The sequence below is a fragment of the Cryptomeria japonica genome, chromosome 1 (assembly GCF_030272615.1).
Source record: "Cryptomeria japonica chromosome 1, Sugi_1.0, whole genome shotgun sequence".
NCBI classification, from domain to species: domain Eukaryota; kingdom Viridiplantae; phylum Streptophyta; class Pinopsida; order Cupressales; family Cupressaceae; genus Cryptomeria; species Cryptomeria japonica.
The window spans coordinates 338,234,535-338,254,453 of record NC_081405.1 but is presented as its reverse complement, the minus strand read 5'-3'; the positions used below and the strand labels follow the sequence as shown (position 1 = coordinate 338,254,453).

Below are 19,919 nucleotides of genomic sequence, written 5' to 3'. Positions count from 1 at the left end.
ATTGTTGCTTGCTGCATTATTATTTCTGTAATAGGCTATCAGCCTGATTTACTTCACCACCTCAGTCTGTAATAGGTACTATTAAAACTCCCACAAAAATATCCAACATTGCCCCAGAATTTCTGTGTCATTTTGCATGCACACCATTAACTCCTCTTATCAATGTTTAACTTTGAACTTCTCGGCAAGGCATCACTTTGCACGTACAATCTTGGCCTTCATTAATCTTTCATGCTATTCAGCTTTTTGTTTGGGTTCACGATGAAATATACCTGCTTGCAAAGCAAACTAATTTCTAATAGTACCTTCCAGATTAGACTGGAAAACAGATTATGCTAACTCAGATTTATTTTCTCAGATCAATACATCACTCAGGTATAATGGACAATTCTGAATACTTCCTCAGATTGTATTCATTTCGTACCAGTCATTAGTTCAACAATTGCATAATGATTGAGACTGCAGGAAATGGAATAACTGAATACATATATAAAACAGACTGTCTGCCTACTGCATGAATCTGACAGTAAGAATTCCTACTGGTAAGAATACCTTCACTAGAACAATTATAAGAACCGAAAGTCTTCACCTGAGACTTCTCAAAATATCCTCTATCCCATGATGTGGGTGGTGCTGGTTGAGATTGTGTTCCACTAGTCTGCTGCGATCTGGTGCTCAGATATTTACTCATGATCAGCTTCTGATCTCCAAATGTCATGTGGTTCTTATCTCATTATGGCTGGTTTGGTAACTCCTGAACATGCTACCTGTAGCTTTCTTTTATGTGCCGAGGTGTTGCCCTGAGACTGCAACAGTAGCTTTGCCCAAGGAAAACGGATTAATATTGCAGAGATAAGCCAAGCAGCGTTAGCATCCCACTTGCCCAGTAAGCTCTTCAGATTGTCCAAAAGCAGATGCATCCGTTTAATGCATTTGACAATAAAACTATTCGATGATTAAAGCAACCAAGAATACCCTGGAAATACTTGCCTTCAAATAGGTAGGCCACCAAAGGTAAACTGACCAAAAAACAAACCTACACAAGGAATAGGTTCGCCTTCAAGGCACATTATTGAAAATAGTAACAATGCAAGAAGTCGGCTTGAAGTTGGCCTCTAGAGGCGATTTAATTAAAATTAATAATATTTAACAGTTATTTATAATTTTAATCTATTATTTATTAAATATTTGCGGGCCGACCCAGTGACATAGATTGGGGACATTATAGTCCTCTCGTCCCGGAGATTGCTTGTCCTCAAGCAATCCACACTTGCATACCCAAACTGAATGCTAGGATCCCAGATCAACCTCAAAATCTCTGCTCTGCCACTCTGCTGCGCTACTCTAAGATAAACATCTCTCTTCCAAATTCCCTCAATAATCTTATCAATCCTGGAACAAAGGAGTGTGAATGTTTCTTGACTCACCCCCATGTAATCGGAGTGCATAATCATGGGATCTTCTAGATAAACCTGCAGTTCTTCTTGGCTCATATCTCAAACAAACCAACCATCTCAACATCACACAATTATATTGCACTGTATCGCATGGGCTAAGCATTCTCATATGTTGAGAATCGTCATAATTACATGAGGCAAGTATGCTCATACCTTATGTTTGGATTGATGATTCCTGGACATTATCTTCTGTTATTGAGGAGTCCTGTTTGAGAGCTTGAAATTCTGATCCTTTTTTCTGCCCCTCTATCATCACATCTTCCTTGACGACCCCCCCCCCCCCCCCCTCCCCTTAAGCTACTCTTCTCCACTTCAGGTTCCACAATTGCTGCTGTTGAATATTCCTCTTCTTTTCTTATTCGTCTTATGTCATCATGAGGTCTCCTTCCCCTTGAATTTATCCAATCTAGATAACCCAAATAATCCTAAAAAAGAAATACAGATTTAATTTGATCAGACAGCCCTAAATCTTCTTCAAAGATTTTGATGGCTTCAAATGTGTACCTTTTGTGATCCAATAATTCCATTTCAAAATTCTCCTTACATAGCTGCTCCCCATATCTTCTTCTCCTTCACCAATTCGTTTGAAGCTCAAAATATTCTGTAAAGGCCAGGTCTTGATGGATGGTGTATATTTGGCATGACATCTGGCTACTACCTTAGCAGGTTCTTCTGATCGTTGTTCTTCCTTTAGGGATTCTGTGCCCCATCTTTTTAGAAGTTTGGCTTTGAATAGCTGAAATAATGTCATTGGATCCAGGGCTTCTGATTTTTGTGGAGCTGCATCACCAAATCCTCAGAGGTTGGCAGGAAGGTGGCTCTGATACCACCGGAATATACCCGCTTGTAAAGAAAACTAATTTCTAATAGTATCTTCTAGACTAGAGTGGAAAACAAATTATGTTAACTCTGATTTATTTTCTCAGATCAATACATCACTAAGGTATAATAGACAATTCTAAATACTCCCTCATATTGTATTCATTTCATACCAGTCATTAGTTCAACAATTGCACAATGATTCAGACTGCAAGAATAACTGAATACATATATTTAACAGACTCTTCACCTTCTATATGAATCTGACGGTAAGAATTCCTACTGGTAAGAATACCTTCACTAGAACATTTATAAGAACCAAAAGTCTTGACCTGAGACTTCCTGAAATATTCTCTATCCAATGATGCAAGTGGTGATGGTTGAGATTGTGTTCCACTAGTCTGCTGCGATCTGGTGTTCAGATATGTAGTCATGATCAACTTCCGATCCCCAAATTTCATGCGATTCTTATCTCGTAACTATTGAAAATGCTACGTGTAGCTTCCTTCTATGTGCCCAGGTGTCGCCCTGAGACTGCAACAGCAGCATCGCCCAAGGAAAACGGAATAATATTGCAGAGATAAGCCAAGCAGGGTTGGTGCCCCACTTGCCCAATAAGCTCTTTGGATTTTTGTCCAAGAGCAGATGCATTTTTAATGCATATGACAATAAAAACATTTGATGATTCAAGCAACCGAGACTACCCCTATAAATACTTGCCTCCAATTTGGTTGGCCACCAAAGGTAAGCTGTACTACTGTGACATGTGGCAATATGTTGATCCTGAATTCTAATCCTTCCAAGTCATCGACACATAGAGCGAAAGTGATTTCCCAGTCCAGTTCTTGCTTTTGAAAAGCATCTCTGATGGACAGGATGTTCAATGCCGTAGCCAAATCGCTCTTCAAGTCTGGTCCTGTGATGGCAAAGAAGATGTCTTGTGTTCCTACTTCTGACCTTCAGATTCTCCAACTGCATATCCCTTTCTCGGATAGTTTCTTTCGCAAGTATCTCTGCAGCTATAAGGAAAATCTTGTCCTGAATCGCCTTTGTCTATTCTTCTATTCTATCAGCATCAACCTTTACCTTTTCCAAGACTTCATTTCGTGCAACCAGCGTCTAGTGCCAACTATTGAAGTCATAGGCATCCTTTGCTTCAATTATTTTTCCATCAACCAATTCTTGTGGTGGGATTCCTTTCAACTCTCTAAGCAACGGGATAATTCTATCTTGGATATCCTGGAAGTCAGTCCACACTTCTGCCATGTTCACAATCCTGGAAAGTAAAGAAGAGTTTTGTTCATATGCTGATGACATTCCTTCCATAAACGTGGCTGCTTCTTTTCTTGTACTTTCCATCCAATCTTTGGTCTCTCTGGCTGACATTGCTTCTTCCTCAAAACCTTTGACTACTTGTTGTGAATTTAAGAGCGAAAGAGCTTCTCGATTTGCTTGATCAAGTGGTTTAGTAGTCAAATGCTGAATATAATCTCTTAGGCGCTCAACTTCTCTCTTGTATTCATTCTTCTTTCCTACTTCCTTATCTAGTCTTGCCTTCATGGAAGCAACTGAATTGTCTAGGTCTTTTTTACTTGGGTCTTTGTGCTTGGTCCCAAGTCAAAGGTGGCAATCTCATACTCATGGGAACCAATATCTCCCTTTGCCTTGTCTACCTTTGGCACTGCAATCTGTACTGTCCTACATCCTGTTTCATCTCTCTGGATGGTGGAAAACCTTCTGGCTGGCTTCTTTACTGCAGTTTGCTCTAATCTGGCCAATAAGTCAGTCATGCCATCTTCTTCTTGTTCTTCTACTACTTGTGTTTTTATTTTCAATCCCTCCCTCAGCCAATCAGAAACAGTGGGCTGATCAATGCCTTCTACTTCGTGGTTGCTTTCTATATGTGCAATACCCCAGAGAGCGGAAATCATTCTCTCTTGAAACTCACCTTCTTCAACATCCATTTCATTTTTTGATTCTAGGATTTCTTTATGGACTAATTCTACATTCTCCTCATAGACTAGGGAGGGATTTCCATATCTGCCAACGACTGATCAGTGGCTAATATATCTATGTTTGCGGATGCGGCAGAACGAGATGGTTCCACCCTTTGTTTCTTTTGAAAATGCCCTTCAGTCACAATTGCCTTTCCTTTAGTTTTCGAAGAACTTTCCACTTCTTTTTCTTTCGCACCTTCAATTTGTCTAGCACCTTGAGAAGCTTCAACATTTGAGGAACATTCTTTTGCTTCTCCCATAAAATCATATGTCAAATTTACATTCTTCTTCTCAGCCTTTGGATTTGCTGATCAACCCACCAATGGGAATAATTTTCTACCGATCGCATTAGGGTAGCTAAGTCAACATGTTACGGTTCTGACCATTTGATAGGAGGGAGAGGCGCATCCCCATCAAAGCGTGGCTGAGTGCACTCTTCACTTTCTTCCACTTGATCCGACACAGGGAAAAGTTAAGTGATCCTGATTAAACAAATCCTAGACCACATCCTTTTCCTGACATCATACTCATCAGCAACATCTGCCCAATAGACTTCAATATCCACCCTATGTCTAAATCTTTCTCTGTTCACTGATTCAATATTGCCGCGAGGATCAAAGTTTGCCCTTGATTGGTAGAAGGTAAAAGAGTACCATTGCATCTCCAATCTAGCTATTTCAGTTGCTTGTGCTGAAAGACAAGATTCTAGCATGTTTCCAATAAAGAATGGAAAAGAGATACCAGCTTTTTGTCTTATTCTCTTGAAGCTCTGATATGATTCTAATTGTTTGAGAACTTCCAATAGGACCATCTTGTTGGTTGGATAGATTGGCAATCGGTAAGGACAGCCAGTGAAACCTTGGATTTTGATATAAGTGAACTTTGGAAACTGGATAAACCAGGATCCGTACTTGCTGATTAGTCTTTTTGATTCAAGAGAAAGTCTTTTATGAGTACCTCCTTGCAATGTTCTTGTGATATACATGAGGAATGTATCGTTCGCCCGTTTGAAATGATTTTTCTCCTTGAGCTACAACTGAGGATAACAATCATATGATCGAAATTCATTCTCACCACCTCCAACTGTGCCTTTGCAAATCAGTCCTGAATATCTATAAGTTGTAGCCAGTAGATAGACTATGTAAGAACTCATGTAAAATGTCTTCATCCTCTCTAAGTTCATCAACTATTTATGAAGGTTGTCGCTGATTATGTGGGACCAATTGAATAATTTGGTTCCTGAGGTGATTTCATCCATGAAATAATACATCCATGTGTGGAATGGTGCACCTTCAGTACTGCCCATTATTCTATTCAGGAGTTAGATGATATCACCATATTCTTCCTTGAAGTAAGGACGCAGCAGATGCTTTGGCACTTTCCCTTGAGGTCTTTTCTTTTCTAACCAAGACTTGTTAACATTCACAACATAGAGTTCAGACTGACTGTCATAGACCTTCTTGGTTTGCTCCTTAGTCTTGTGTGTGGCCCTACTATGGCTTGGTATGCCAAATGTCTCTTGAATGGATAATTCTAAAAGATTAGCTAGGACTCTTCCATCTGGTGCAATTATCTTTCTTGATTGTGCGTTATAGTGCAAGGCACATTCAATTATCAGCTTAGCACATTCCTTGGCTGGTGGAAATCTAGCTGCCTGGACAATTCCATTCTGCATCATCTTGTGAGCAATAGGTGTAGGGATGTGTCCACCATATCCATACATTCTTTTCTTAAATTCTTCCAAATCGACATGTTCGAGGTCTGTGTCAGTGATGTTCTTCCATTTTGATTTGACCTTGGATTTGAACTGTGCTCCCTTGCTGGCGAATTTCATTGGTGCTTCCTTGGTCATCTGCTTGAAAAACACATGAAAACTTAATATTCCTCTTTTCTAAAAATTTCATTTTCAGCCTGTAAAAATGTTAAGTTTTTGTGAAAAAATAGTTTGAAAGTGGAGGGTTTGGCCAAGAAATTGATAAAATTGAGGAAAAATTGACAAAAAGGTAAGAAAATTTAGTCGGATTGAATCTTTGAATGATTGAAATTTACCTTCAACTCTGAAAATCTGTCTTAAAATCAGAGAAAGCACTCAATTTCTTGACCTCTAACACTTTAGAAGATTTTACTTCTTGAAAAATTTCTCTTGAAAATCAAAATTTACAAACTTGAGAGAAAACTTCTTTTCAGTTGCTCTCCAAATTCTCAACCTGAATAGTGAATTGTGAAAATGAATTGGTTGAAAATATATAGTCTAGGATTTTAGAAGTTTTATTCTTGTTTTTTGTGTTTTTAAATAATTTTATTATTTTTTTTGTTTTCATCTTTCCACAAAATTCATCTTTCGCCTAAAAAGCAAAGAATCTTCTAGAACTTTCTTTTAATTTCCAAAATTTTTGAGTTTTTGAAAATATTTTTTAGTGTTGAAAAATAATCCTTGAAAATAATCTTAATTTTGGAAAATAATTTAAAATTTATTTTTTGTGTTAAAATTATTTTCCAACTTGTGTGCTTGATTTTATGTGTAATCTATGAAAATGTCTCTTCCTGGCATGGCAAATTAATTGTCTTCATGTCTGATCAATGAGTGAATTTTCATTTCTCATCAGGCATCTTCACATATTCCATTTATGCTTGGACGATTGGAATGTTTGAGTTTGATCAACTTGTTTGGACAATTTTTCAGTCTTGTCTTGTGGATATGTCATGCTTAAGGGTTTGTCTCTTGGAATTTACTTCAATCTTCTTGTTTTGGCATGCTTTGTGTCAATTTGTTTGTTCTTGGACAATCATCCCTTAATTTGTTTAATTTGTTTTATGCCTTCGAAAGAGTTCGAGCAATCATCTCCTTGTGTTTGGTGGATTGGAAAAGTTTAGACAGTCATGAGCCTTCTTGGCAAGATTTGTTTCATCTTGTGTCATGTTTAGTGTCCAACCCTAGGTGGACTTGGATCAGGTTATGCCATGTTTTATGGGACAAATTTCATGCTTGAATGCTTTCCTCTTGGCAAGGTGGAGTTTACACATCCTTGGACAAGTTTGAATTTGTGCTTTAATTCATTGAACAAAACCTTGGCTTGAGAGGGTGGAGTTGGAAGAAGTTTAGACAATTTTGTTCTGACTTTATTTCTTCTTTCCTTGCTGAGTTCGTATGTGCTCAACCCTAGCTGCTCATTGGAGTCAATTAACCTTGGATCGGAGTTTATTGCTTGGACAAATTTGGATTACTTTCTTCCTCAGCGAATTTGGATAAACATTTTCCTTGAATATGGTAGGGCGGACTTTCCATATCCTTGGACAAGCTTCAATAATCTTCTCCTTGATCAAGACGAACTTAGAGATGGGAGATGTTCTTCCTTGCAAGCGAATTGGAATATGCTAAGACATATTACTTTGTCTTTGTGCTCATTGAACTTCCAATTTTAAATTCGCTGTCTATGATGAACTTGGATGAGTCTTGGGCATGTTTGGCGGAGTTCAAAGGTAAAGATTATATCCTTTTCCTGCCACAAATGAATTTGCTTTTATTCATACCCATCTTCATCTCCTCGAGCTTGGTGAACCTTAAATTTGTTTGCTTTGATTGCTGTTTGTGACAGACTCAAACAGTTCTGTTTGGTTTTCAAACCCTTAGACATGCTTTATGGCGAATTCTATCATCTGTGTTGGAAATATGCCTCGAATTCTCTTGATCAGTGTTCGGGTTGATCGGTGTAACTTACCCTGATGGAACCCTCTTCTTGTGATCGGCTATTGGGTGAAAGTTTAGTAGATCTGACGGTCGGGCGAAAAGATCCAACGGTTGTCGCTATACTGCGATGGGAAGATGACCGAAATGTTATCCCTCGCGACATGGCGACCAAGTGGTGGGCCCGGCAAGAGAGTAGCTCAGGTGAGATAACGGTCAAGCATATCAAGGTTGATCCAATGGTGGTCGCTAGTTCGCGATGGGAAATTGCTCGTTAGAATATCCATCGCGACCCAGCAACAAAGAAGAGCTTCATTCCGGGTGGATAGTGAGGCCGTGCTAAGGGGCATGGTAGGGACTCCAGAGCCAATCAGGAAATGACACGTGGCATAAGTGAGTGGCTAAGGTGAGTTAAAGGCCGAGCAAATGATCGGACGACGATCACAGAAGATCCGACGGTGGTCGCTAGGTCGCGATGGGAAATTGCTCGTTAGAATATCCATCGCGACTCAGTGACAAAGAAGTCATTCCGAGCGGTTAGTGAGGCCATGCTAAGGTGGCAGGGCAAGAACCCCAGAGCCAATTAGGGGGTACCACGTGGCGGAGTGCAGAAAGAGATCAAGGAAGATCGGACGATTGGGATAGCTGTTTGGTTGTCTTGTCGATGATCCGATGGAATTGCCTTCGGTGATCGGGGTATTATCGGAGATCGGGAGAACTGGTTGTTTGCTACACCGATACCCGATGAGGTCGCCTTCGGCGGTCGGGTTGATATCGAAGATTGAGTCTACTTGTTGAAGGCTATCTTGATAAGCCGATGGAGCCGATTTGTTTGGAGCCGCATTAGTGGAGTCGTTGGTTCATCGGGAGATCGGAGCAATGTTTTTGTGGTCTTTCCGATGGCCGATGGTGTAAAGACTGACTACGGGTGTGCGTTCAAACCAGAGTCCAAAAGATTAACACTTGGACATTGAAGATGGTCTTGTCGGTATATATGAATACAAACCGACCCGACTTCTTGGTGCATGTGGGATATTGTGTTTCTCATGAATGCAGACCAACATCGACGGTTAGACTTCCTGGCGGTTGGAGCGACTAACTGTTGTGTGAACTGCATTTGACAGGTGTAATCAGAGTAGCTAGAGGAAACCGAAACACAATGTTGGTTAGGTGGAGGGATGTTATTGCATGATAGACCGTTGGACTCCATAACGGTTATGCTTAACCGATACATTGTAATCGATGGCTGATATATATGTTGCTAGAGATGTAACCAAAGGCAATAGAGAGGTTACTGTGTGATGTATGGTGTGGAGTCCTATTGGAAGCCTGAGTGTTCAGCATAGGTGATGACTGTGATCCGAACATAGATTCTGAGAGCAAATGCCTGTGAAGAGGATCTGTAACTTTATTGTAACCTTCTGTTAACTGTGAATAAAGTGATCTCTCTTTGGTGGTGGGTTTTTTACTTGTAAGGGTTTTCCCACGTAAATCTGGTGTTTACTCTCTATTGTGTTTTCTATGTGATTAGTTTTTCATTAGTCTGTGTATATCTTAATGTTCTGCAAAAGAATTTAAAGACATACTTGCTTGATTCCCCTTAGAATTGGTGTTAGGAGAGCATTTTCCGTACTGTGCTTTCCTAACAGTCTGATAATCTGATCAGGTTCTGTCATGCTTGGAAGCTGCTTATTTTGCTCGACCTTAGCGAATTTTGGATAGAGGCTTATGCTGCTCTCACAATATGCGAACTTTTCTTAGCAAAAAGAAGTTTTAATGAAGTGAAACCATGTCTTATACCTGCTTGGCGGTTTCTAGAAGTTTCTATACTTGCTTTCTTCTAGAAGAAACTCCTTTAATCTTAGCGAATTCTCAATGCTTTCTTTGTTCTATTTACTTCCTTCTTTGGAAGCCTTAGAAGCTTCTCCTATATTCGATTTCTAGAAAGCTTTTTGCTTTGTGCTTTATTTAGCTTTGTTTCCTCTTCAAGATATGCGAACTTGGGAAGCTTTATTGATTTCCTTCTAGAAGGAAAACTTGAGATTGTCTTTCATCTTTTCAGATTTAGAAAGTTTCTAAACATGTGTGTTCTGAATCTTTCAAATGCTATGTCAATGCCAACTTAGAAATCCTCATGCCAACTTGCCTTTACTCCATGCTTTGGTCTTATCTTTAAACTTAGGCGAACTTGGAAGGTTCTTATGCTTTTCCAACTTTGGCGAACTTGGATGATGTCCTAGGCAAGTGCTTGGACATGTCTAGGCGGATTTGAATGGGTCCTTGCCATGTGCTCATGTTTTGTTGCCTTGGATGAACCTTGGACAATCATCTTCCTACCTCTCTTCACACTTCCATGCCTTAGTTTATTTTCAACTTTATTTTGCTTGATTAACCCCCTGTAGGAGTTTGGCTAACTCTTGCCAAGAGTTAATTAACCTTCGGTAGGAGTTTATGGCCTGTCAGACAATTTTGCTTGATCATAAGGCGGACCTGATTGAGTCTTGGACAACTTTCCTATGCCTTGGCGAACCTTGATCCTGCCTAAACATCTTCCATGCTTGACATTCCTGGACGGACTTGATTGACCATCTGCCATTTTTACTTCTTCAACTTAGGCAAAATTTCCAATGTGCCATTTCCCACTGTTACCTTCAGCAATTTATCTAGAACGGAACCCTAATTAGGGTTTCCACTTTGCTTTTTGCATTTGGGACCTAATTTTCGAAATTTGAGAACATGGGCACTGATAATATGGCTGATCTTCTGGAACAAAACCCTAATTAGGGTTTGCATTTTGCTTTTTACCCTTGAAGACATAATTTTTCAAATTTGAGAACATGGGCAGTAATAATTTGGCATGAAGATCAAAACCCCAATCCCGGAATAAAAACAAAAAAGCAATACTTAGAAGCAAAATTTCTTGAATTTGAAGACATGGGCAGGACTGATATGACGAAAGATCAAAACCATAATCTCAGAAAAAGCAAAAATTTTGAAGCCTTGCTTTTTATACCTAGAGACAAGATTTTCAAATTCCGACAACATGGACAGAGATGAAATGCCTTGAGGAACAAAACCCATATGCCACTTTCAAAAAAAGCAGAAAAACCAAAAAACCAAAAATTTCTAAAAATAGAAGTTGTCAGAAATGACCCAAATCAATTGCGATCCTCGTCCTTCAGACCTTCTAAGCACTTTGACAACATTCATACATGATTCTAAACATGATTTCTCAACTTGGCTCGGGATGACCTCATAAACTCAAACTCAAAACTCTCTCAGAAAATGGACTTATGAAACTGCAGAGCTGGGACAAAACCCTAAAAAGCGAAAATCTGGGGGTCCCCATTTGCGATGGGGCGATGTGTGAATTAGGTCACAACACGTCCCCACCTTGCAAACCTCCATCTCTGTATATTGATCTATGATGTCTTATTTGTAATATTGTATTGAAAAAAAATAGTCTCTTAAAAAATGTTGCGTAAATCTTTATCAATTATATGGTAATGCCTTGTATTGACAATTTTTTGCTCTCTCCCTTTAGCAAGGGAGGGTACCTTATCACTGCCTTCAACAGTAGGCAATTGTATGCAGCCTCTAGCACATAATCAATGACAATAAAATAGTACGAATGTTTTTATTTTTAAGTTGTTTTTGTATATGAGGGTGAATAAGGGGCGTGGAAGGGTCTTTGGACACCCTTTTAAACCCATTAAAAAAACACCAGATGTCTTCAAAAAAATTAAATAAACTATGCTTTCCATAGGGGATGCTTGGCCATCCTTGGGATGATGATGGATGTATAGGACATCCTTGTTTGCCTCGGGAACAACCATGCATCCCTAAACTATCTCTTGCCATCCCCGATAATAGGGATGTGTTTCTTAAACATTTCAGGATAGCTCTAAGTGGAGGGGCAGGCGGCATTGGCTACCAAATGTCCCTTGCTGTATTGCCATCCCTGAAATGCCCTAGGGGATGGGGACAGCAGCTTGAGGGGCAGGGATGCATTCCTGTATAGCACATGTATTTTTGTTTTCCTTAATCCATTTTCTCTAGTTGAGATGGGAATTGGCTCAAAGGATTCATATTATGCTTAATTAGATCTCTTAGATCAAAATTCCTTTTCTTTCAACCCTCCTCCTTGATTGTATTTAAATCACTAAAACTTGTGATTTATTAGATTCTCAGCTTAGTTTTCATTTTTGCATTTGTTTTCTTATGCATTTTGGTCTTTTGTGTTTTGTAATAAATTCTATAGGTATTTCTAGCAATTTGTCATGTCCCCTTTTCTATTAAATTCATTGGGGACCTTTTTCTTTATCTCCCATAGGTTAAGGGATAAAGTTAGAGAAATATTTTAAATTTTAATAGTAATGTTTTAAGTTAGTCTTATTAATATTATTTAGAAAACATTGTAAAATTACAACTAAAGTATTATTAGTTAGATAAAAAGGGCGGTCTAAATGGGACATAATAAGACTTTGCAATATTTTATTAAAATATTTTTAGATGAGTACTTTTGGAGGGAAATAGAGAGTTTAAAAAATTGATGCCAAAAAAGAGTATAAAAGAAAGGCAATAGCTCATAAGGAGGTCACTGAATTTATGAAATCAAAACCCCCCTTTGATCTGATAGCTTGAGCCTTTGTGCTTATCTATTTCTCCTAAGGATGAAAACACTTGGAGTGTGGAGATATGGAGGATGAAACCCCTCTAGCTTTCCAGGCAAGAGTAGAGGACAAAAACCCTTGTTCTTTGAGGTGGTTTTACCAAGGATTCACAATCATGCAAAGAAGATTGTAGCTTATTTCCAGTTTCTAGTTTTTGGTGTTTCAATAAGAGGTCACTGTTCCAAATATCTAGAGTTTCCATTGCTTGCTGCTGTGCAACATTCATCATTGTTATTGTACTCTTTTGTATCTGCTAGGCTGCTGCTATAGTCCCCTGTCATGTGATAATATATAATATAAATTGCTGTTTGCATGAGTAAATTCAAATTCCATTCAGCCCTTGCATAGAGCTGTGCCTGCTAGGATCAAGTTGTACCTTCTGTAGACGGTCATACCATCTATTTAGTACATTATGATAATGTATTGTGAGCTCCCAAATCATTGTTTGTATGCTGTCTTTCACAGCAGTTTATAGTGACAATCATGTATATCGGATTTCAATATTGACACGTGTTTGTTAAGCTTTTAGTAATGATATTTTTGCATGTGCTGCTACCTTGTTGCAGTCATATTTTACAGCAACAGTGAATTAAGTATCGGTGCTAGGGTTTAATCATTTAATCTTCTTGCATCTATATTGGTGCTGTCATTTGACAACTATATATATTTAGTTGTGTGTGAGTGGCACAGCTGTTATCTGAAAAGTTCATAATAAGTAGTATTCAAGTTGCTACAGTAACATTATACTAACTTGTATAATCGGGAGACTTCATGGAAGTTGATGCCTTCTATTTGTTCGTTGTATGCTCTCAAAAAACTGCAGGGTTTTTATAAAATTGTGAAAAAGAGACAACACACAATTCATGCTATGGTTTCTTGGAAGTGAGTCATTTAAACAAGAAGGTTTTTACCCCTAACTATTTGTCAAAAGGTCCATCAACACTTTATTTTAAAAAAAACATCAATTATTAGCTTTCGATTTGTATCAGTTACACAATTCATTGCAAGTGTGTTTTGCCATTTTGGTCTCACCTAATGTAAAATTTCATTATCCTTAAATGCAAATGAATTCATGAAATTTTGTTTGGCATCTTTTCATTCTACTTATTGATTTTCATACTGTTGGTGAGTTGGCTTTGTCTTTTCTAGGATCTTGCAGTCATTCTTTAACATCTTCATTCCAAGTTTCCAAATGTTATTAGAGCAACTATTGACAACCCTAGAAGAATGTTATTAGAGCAACTAATGCAAGAGGAGAAAGTGATATGGTTCACTTGCATTGGGCAATAGGCATTCAGAAATGAAATAAAGATGTAAGGTGCATGGCCATTGAAGAAGAGAGTTTGCTGAAATATCCCTTACATTTTTTCATTTTTAAAACACAGGGATTTGCATCTGTTAACGTTAGCATAAGAAAATCCAGCAAACTCAACCACTTGTTCAACAGGAGTATTAGATAGCAACTTGGAAAAACATACTGAAAATGAAAGGAATTACAACTTGGCGGTGTAACTAGCCACTTCCATTTTTCAGCGGGCGATACAAAAGACTAAACTCGACCACTTATTCAGCGGGCGTGGTAATATCAAATACTGGTAAGTAATGAAATAAGAAATTGGCGGTGAACCAACCACTTCCACTTGTTTAGTAGCTAACAAGATTAGCTTCAAAATCTGAAAATTAAGAAACTCTGTTTAGTACTACTAAATCAGCGAATTACATTATGGCTAACATTGAAGCATCATGAGAAAACATTGCTACTATGATTCAAGAAGCTAGAGAAACCAAATTAAACGCAATGCTGATAAATTATGATGAAAAACAGGAGTTAGAACAACAATACCCAATCTGATATGCAACAGCTGTAGACTGATTTTTTTGACCAGCAACCCAAGAAAGCTTCAAATGATCATATCTCCCTCGATTCTCCTCCAAAATAGCTCAAACTAAAAGCAAAGACACCATAAAGGCTAGGCGTCCAACCTCCATCCAATCCCAAGTTCCATCCAGCAACTAGGGAGACAGCACAAATCCCAATGCAGCCCAGGCAAGGTGGTACGCCTAGCTAAAAGGTACGACCATCAGCAAAAATCAATTTCCTCATCAAAAATCATGAAACCTTGGGCATAGGAGCGCCCAGATCTCTGGAAAAGAATGAGTCAGTACCCACAAAAATTGGACCAAACCTCTAGATAGTATGAGTATAAACTTGAATCAGCAACTAGGGTTTTTACACTCTAAAAACAAACACCACTCACACACCAACTAGAAAACATCAAATCCACTCAAAACATAAATCTCCATTGGAATACCGTGGCAACCTCTGGATGAAGCTGCACCACACTCAGCTAGGAGTTATCTTTCAAATTCAAAATTGGAAGAAGCTAGGAGGCACACAACCCCGAAGCAAGAGTCTTTGAAAATATTTCAGCAGCACTTCGTTATCAAAATAATAGCATCTCAAACTTGCTTTTATAGCTTTTCTCAAGGAACCGACTCTCTTCTCTAGGCCATGTGGGATAAAAATTTTTAACTTTATTTTATTTCCCTTTTCATGTGCACCAATAACTTAATAAAAATTATTAATAATTTCCAACTAGGAGGACAACATGAGAACATCTTTTTAAAACAACTTAAAGTCATTGAGCCTAGGCGTGGGGGTCAAGAAGCAACTTGGAATTATAAAATCACTATAGATATTACCTTCCAAAAATGGACTCCAAGAGAATCGAATGAGCCACTCAAACCGGACTGCCAAAAATAGAAACCAAGCGTTGTATTGTATTGCTAAAAATAATACTTACTAAAAATAACATACTGCTAAAAATAGTAAGTGACTCCAAACACCTTTTAAGCACAATCCAGGTAGCCGTCAACATTTACTAAAAATACTAAGTTCAAAACTCCCCTCTGATGGAAATGCAGTTCTGAAGCTCTTGAAAAACGCAGAAAAACCCAGAAGGCAAACTTGGTATAGATCCATCTAACAGTCTAGAGCTGAGAAGGGGACATTACATTTGCCTTAATATGATAAAACAATATCCAAATAGGAGGAATATGTTGATCAACTTGGTAGTACAAAAGTGTGGGTGTACTTTTGGAAGTTGAAATCCAATGTGTTTGAAACTTTGATAAATTAAAAAAACTTTAAATCGCTAGTATAAAAATAGTTAGGTTGTGAGGATACCGGTCTTAGATTTGATCATGGAGAATAATTCTTTTCAAATGACTTCAACAACTTTTGTGCTAAACATGGTATAAATAGATAATTCATTAAAACCTACACTCCATAGCAGAATGGAGTGGTTGAGAGGTGGAATTGCAATATCACAAAAAAGGCTCAATGTTTGATGGAGAGCATGAATATTTCAAAAAGCTTTTGGGGGTAGGGTAGTATTTACGACAACATATTCGTTGAATACGAGTTTGTTGATGTGTGTTTTACGCACATAACAATACAGAATAAATTACCAAGATAATTTACCCTCTCTAGAACAAAATCACCTTAGATGCTAAGAATGAGATCAACTAAAATAATTCCAAGGTTTCTACATGTCAGGTCTTGACGAGTGGGTAACTCAATGGTTGATGTGAATTGTTGTGTTCACTTGGGGACTTACGCAAATGTTTGGATTATCTTCTTCAATTATGAAGATGCGGAATAGGTGTACTGACAACTTAAGATTTATCAATGTGGCTCTAGATTTAATTCTTACTAAAAAATGGGCAAAAGGAATAGGGTTCAGGAAATCTATTCTAAGCCTAGGAATGTAGGAAATGATGAACAAATCTAGTGGAATCAAACTAGGCGAGGTCTCACAAATAGGTATTGACACAAGCTTAGTGCAATCGTCTAAGGTATACTTAAGGATTTTCAGACTATCACCATCAAACGTTGACACCATCCAAGTTGATGCTTGTCAAGGGACGCATAATTATTGAAGTTAAGCTTACTTAAATTTCCAGTTGACCACATAAGGCGCACTTACCAACGACAAGAGGCTAGTGGTATGGATTAAGGATTCCACACAAAATATATGTTCAACAAATCTTTCACTCAATCTTAACATACATGAAAATAAATTCTAATCTAAAATTCTAATCTAACTTGGAGGAATTGAGAACCATGAATGCAAATACAACACTTGAAGAGCAAAATCACCAACAATTGAACAATGATTATGATTCAAATAGTTGCAGCATATACCAACAATTCTACAAAAACTCCCTCTTACAAATGAGAGACAAGGAGGTATATATAGAGTCTCTTACAAAATGGATGGCCAAGATTGATCCAAGATCAATGGCCAAGATCATGCCAACAAAACCCTAGAATTGCCCTAATTAGGGTTTACATAAAAAATGGAGCCACCAACATATGGCCCAATGAAAAGATACCTAATCATCAAATAGGGAATCTTCTAGAAGATTCCTCCCTGCATTTCTCTCTCGTTGCATACTCCAAGAATCTAACCAATATTGAATCTAACTCCTCCATGGAAATGCTAGGCAAGTTATCTTGCTGCAAATCAATCACGTCCAGTGAATCCGAGCACGCATCCAAAGTGTTCTCCCAATCTGGCATAAGCTTCTGCGAACTATGAACATGAATCAACAAAGAGACCAAGTCATCCATTTGACTCTTCTTCAAAGAGTCTAACTGACAAAAATACATAAACTTCATCTTGTCTCTTAATTCGGCTAAGTGTAAACCACTTGCATCACTAACATCAACACCCAATAATTCCTCAATCAAGGCAAGGATCTTCATTTGAATGTCTTGAATTAATCCCTCCATCTCCATACAACTCGACTGGGCGTTCTCATAAGTTGATCTCTTCATGGCTAATGAACAATACCAGCCATGGAAATCGTATCTGTCTCCACTATGCACAATGTTCTTGCTGACCAAAGTGGAATTAGGAATCTTCTTTAAAGCCTGGAGGTGTGGAATAGTCTTCTCTTGAATAGGTCGGAATTCTTCCCAAACTCCCTCCAAATACTGGATTTTAAACACGAGCCCTGTTGTCCTATCATATGCATGGACAAACTGAATAAGGAAATCATCTGCTTGCTTTCTTGCACTCTCAATCCACTTTTCCACCTCCGAGAGTGTATCTCTCGCTACCTCATAGTGTGAATGTATTCCATGGTCAATTGCAATAGGGGAAATAAGGGTGGGATTTTCACGCTTTATCCCTGCAATATACTCTCTAAGTTTGATATTTTCTTCTCTGTACCTTTCCTTCTCTGCAATTTCTCTGTCTAACCTTGCGTCGATCGCCTTGAGGTTATCACGAACCTCCTGAAACTCTTGCTCTCTGGATGTACGACCAGGGGCAATTGAAGTGATATGGAAATCCATAGGAGTAGCAATGTCCGCTGTCACGCCTGCAATAGAAACAACAATCCGCGTAATCCGCATTCCTGTCTCATCTCTAGCTATGTGCAACAAAATCTCAGCTCTCTTGGGTTCCTTCTCCTTAGCACTCCTAGCTAGGTAGTCATCAATGTTATCAATAGGCTGTACCTCTATTATTTTCTTACTTTCTCCATACTTCTCATCAACCAATTAGGAATAGTGGCCATCATCGAGACATATTTCTCGATCAAGTCCTCTCAATGCCGAGATAACATCATCATCATTGTCAGGATTATTCCTGGTCAAATCGTATCGCTCATTTCCCAAACTAACTTCCAAAAGGACAGTAGGGGATCTCGACTGATCATCATTCTCATTTGGAGGTGCAGATGTCGCTGTGGCATGTAACTCTTGAATATTTTCTGGTAATATCACTGTGTTGGAACACTGTTGGGTTTCCTTGTTCTGCTTTGTTACTTCAATCACTTTAATTGATGACACTGAGAGGTGGTGGAGTGATAGGTGGAGGAATGATAGTCTTCTGTTTCTTCTTCTTCACCTCCTCAATCTTCTTCACTCTGGCCCTGACTTCTCTTGGCGTGTTCTTCTTTCTCTTGGGAGCTTGACTCTCTTCGTCTGCATGAATCCCGACATCACTGATAGTCCTTTGATCATCCTCAGCAATAGCATCCTCAACAAGGTAGGCAATAACAACGCCTTTAGGGGTTTTGATCATTCACGTGAGGATCATAACACCGTGCACACTTCAAGATAAGCTCACTGCACTGTATGGGTTGTGGAAATTCAGCGGCATGAAAAATACCACTCTTCATAATGTTCGCATAGGCTGGGGAAGGAACCTGATTGCCGACTCCGAACATCCGTTGTCGCATTTGGTTCAGGTCTAGGAAATGCATGTTTGTATCTGTGATCTCCTTCCATCTGGATGAAATCTTGAGCTCTGGATAGAATCCAGTCTCCAGCATCTTTTGTAGTTCTTTCCTTTCCTTAAATCCGGACTTTGACATCGTACTTGTATGAAGCTTGAAGTTAAACTTAGGAAAATAAATAATGTTCTTGATAAAATTCTTGACTTTCTAAAGATTTTAGCTTAATTAGAGCGTAAAGTCAGGAGAATAGTCCACACTCTTGGTAGATCTTGACAATTAGATTCAAAATGTGACAACGTTAGGGCATGGAAACCCTCTATGAAACTCATTAATACGTCTTTATACTTAGAAATTTTGCAAACTAAAGTGCAAAGGAGTATACCGGATCAACGATGACTATGGAAAGGTGTGAAAGGTTGTGTTTTCACACAAGGTATGTTTGAGGACACCTTCCATGGTCAACAATGGAGGTCTAAATCTGAAGACAACCTGCAACTAATAAATTAACTTCAAAAAACATGTTGCATTCCTTCAAAATATGCACAAACTTGATAAAATCAGTTTTGATGATAAAAATAATTAATCTTGAAAACATAGTTATGGCTGGTAAAAGATAAATTTCTGAGGACAAGCAGCCAATAACATAGTTGCAGAGCTTGAGACAACCTTCTAATGGTCTGAAAATGATCCCAAATGCCTCCAAAATGTCTCCAAATGCAATCGCTAAAGTTGCAGCTGGCTGGGCAATAAAAGTTAAGTCTGAAAATTGAATGTACAGCCAACAATGGAGGTCTAAATCTGAAGCAAACTTAGATCTGAAGCAAATGACAACAAGTAGGGAGGCAAAGGTGGCATCAAACATGCATGGAATTCACCAAAGTATGCTCCAAGCAAAAATCGAACTTTTCCAGCCATGGCGCCATTTCTAAAATTCTGAAAATGTATTCAATGTAGCTCGAATCTGCAACAATGGAGGTCTCGAACAAGAAGCAACAATGGAGAATAAAATCGCCAAAGCTCTCAAACACCACAAATC

At 38.5% G+C, this 19,919-nt stretch overlaps 1 protein-coding gene across 1 annotated transcript in view; it reads left to right on the top strand.

Moving 5' to 3' along the window:
• Positions 1 to 19,919, top strand: part of LOC131043612 (uncharacterized) — a 75,683-nt gene that overhangs the window by 35,099 nt on the left and 20,665 nt on the right. The window lies entirely within an intron of this gene.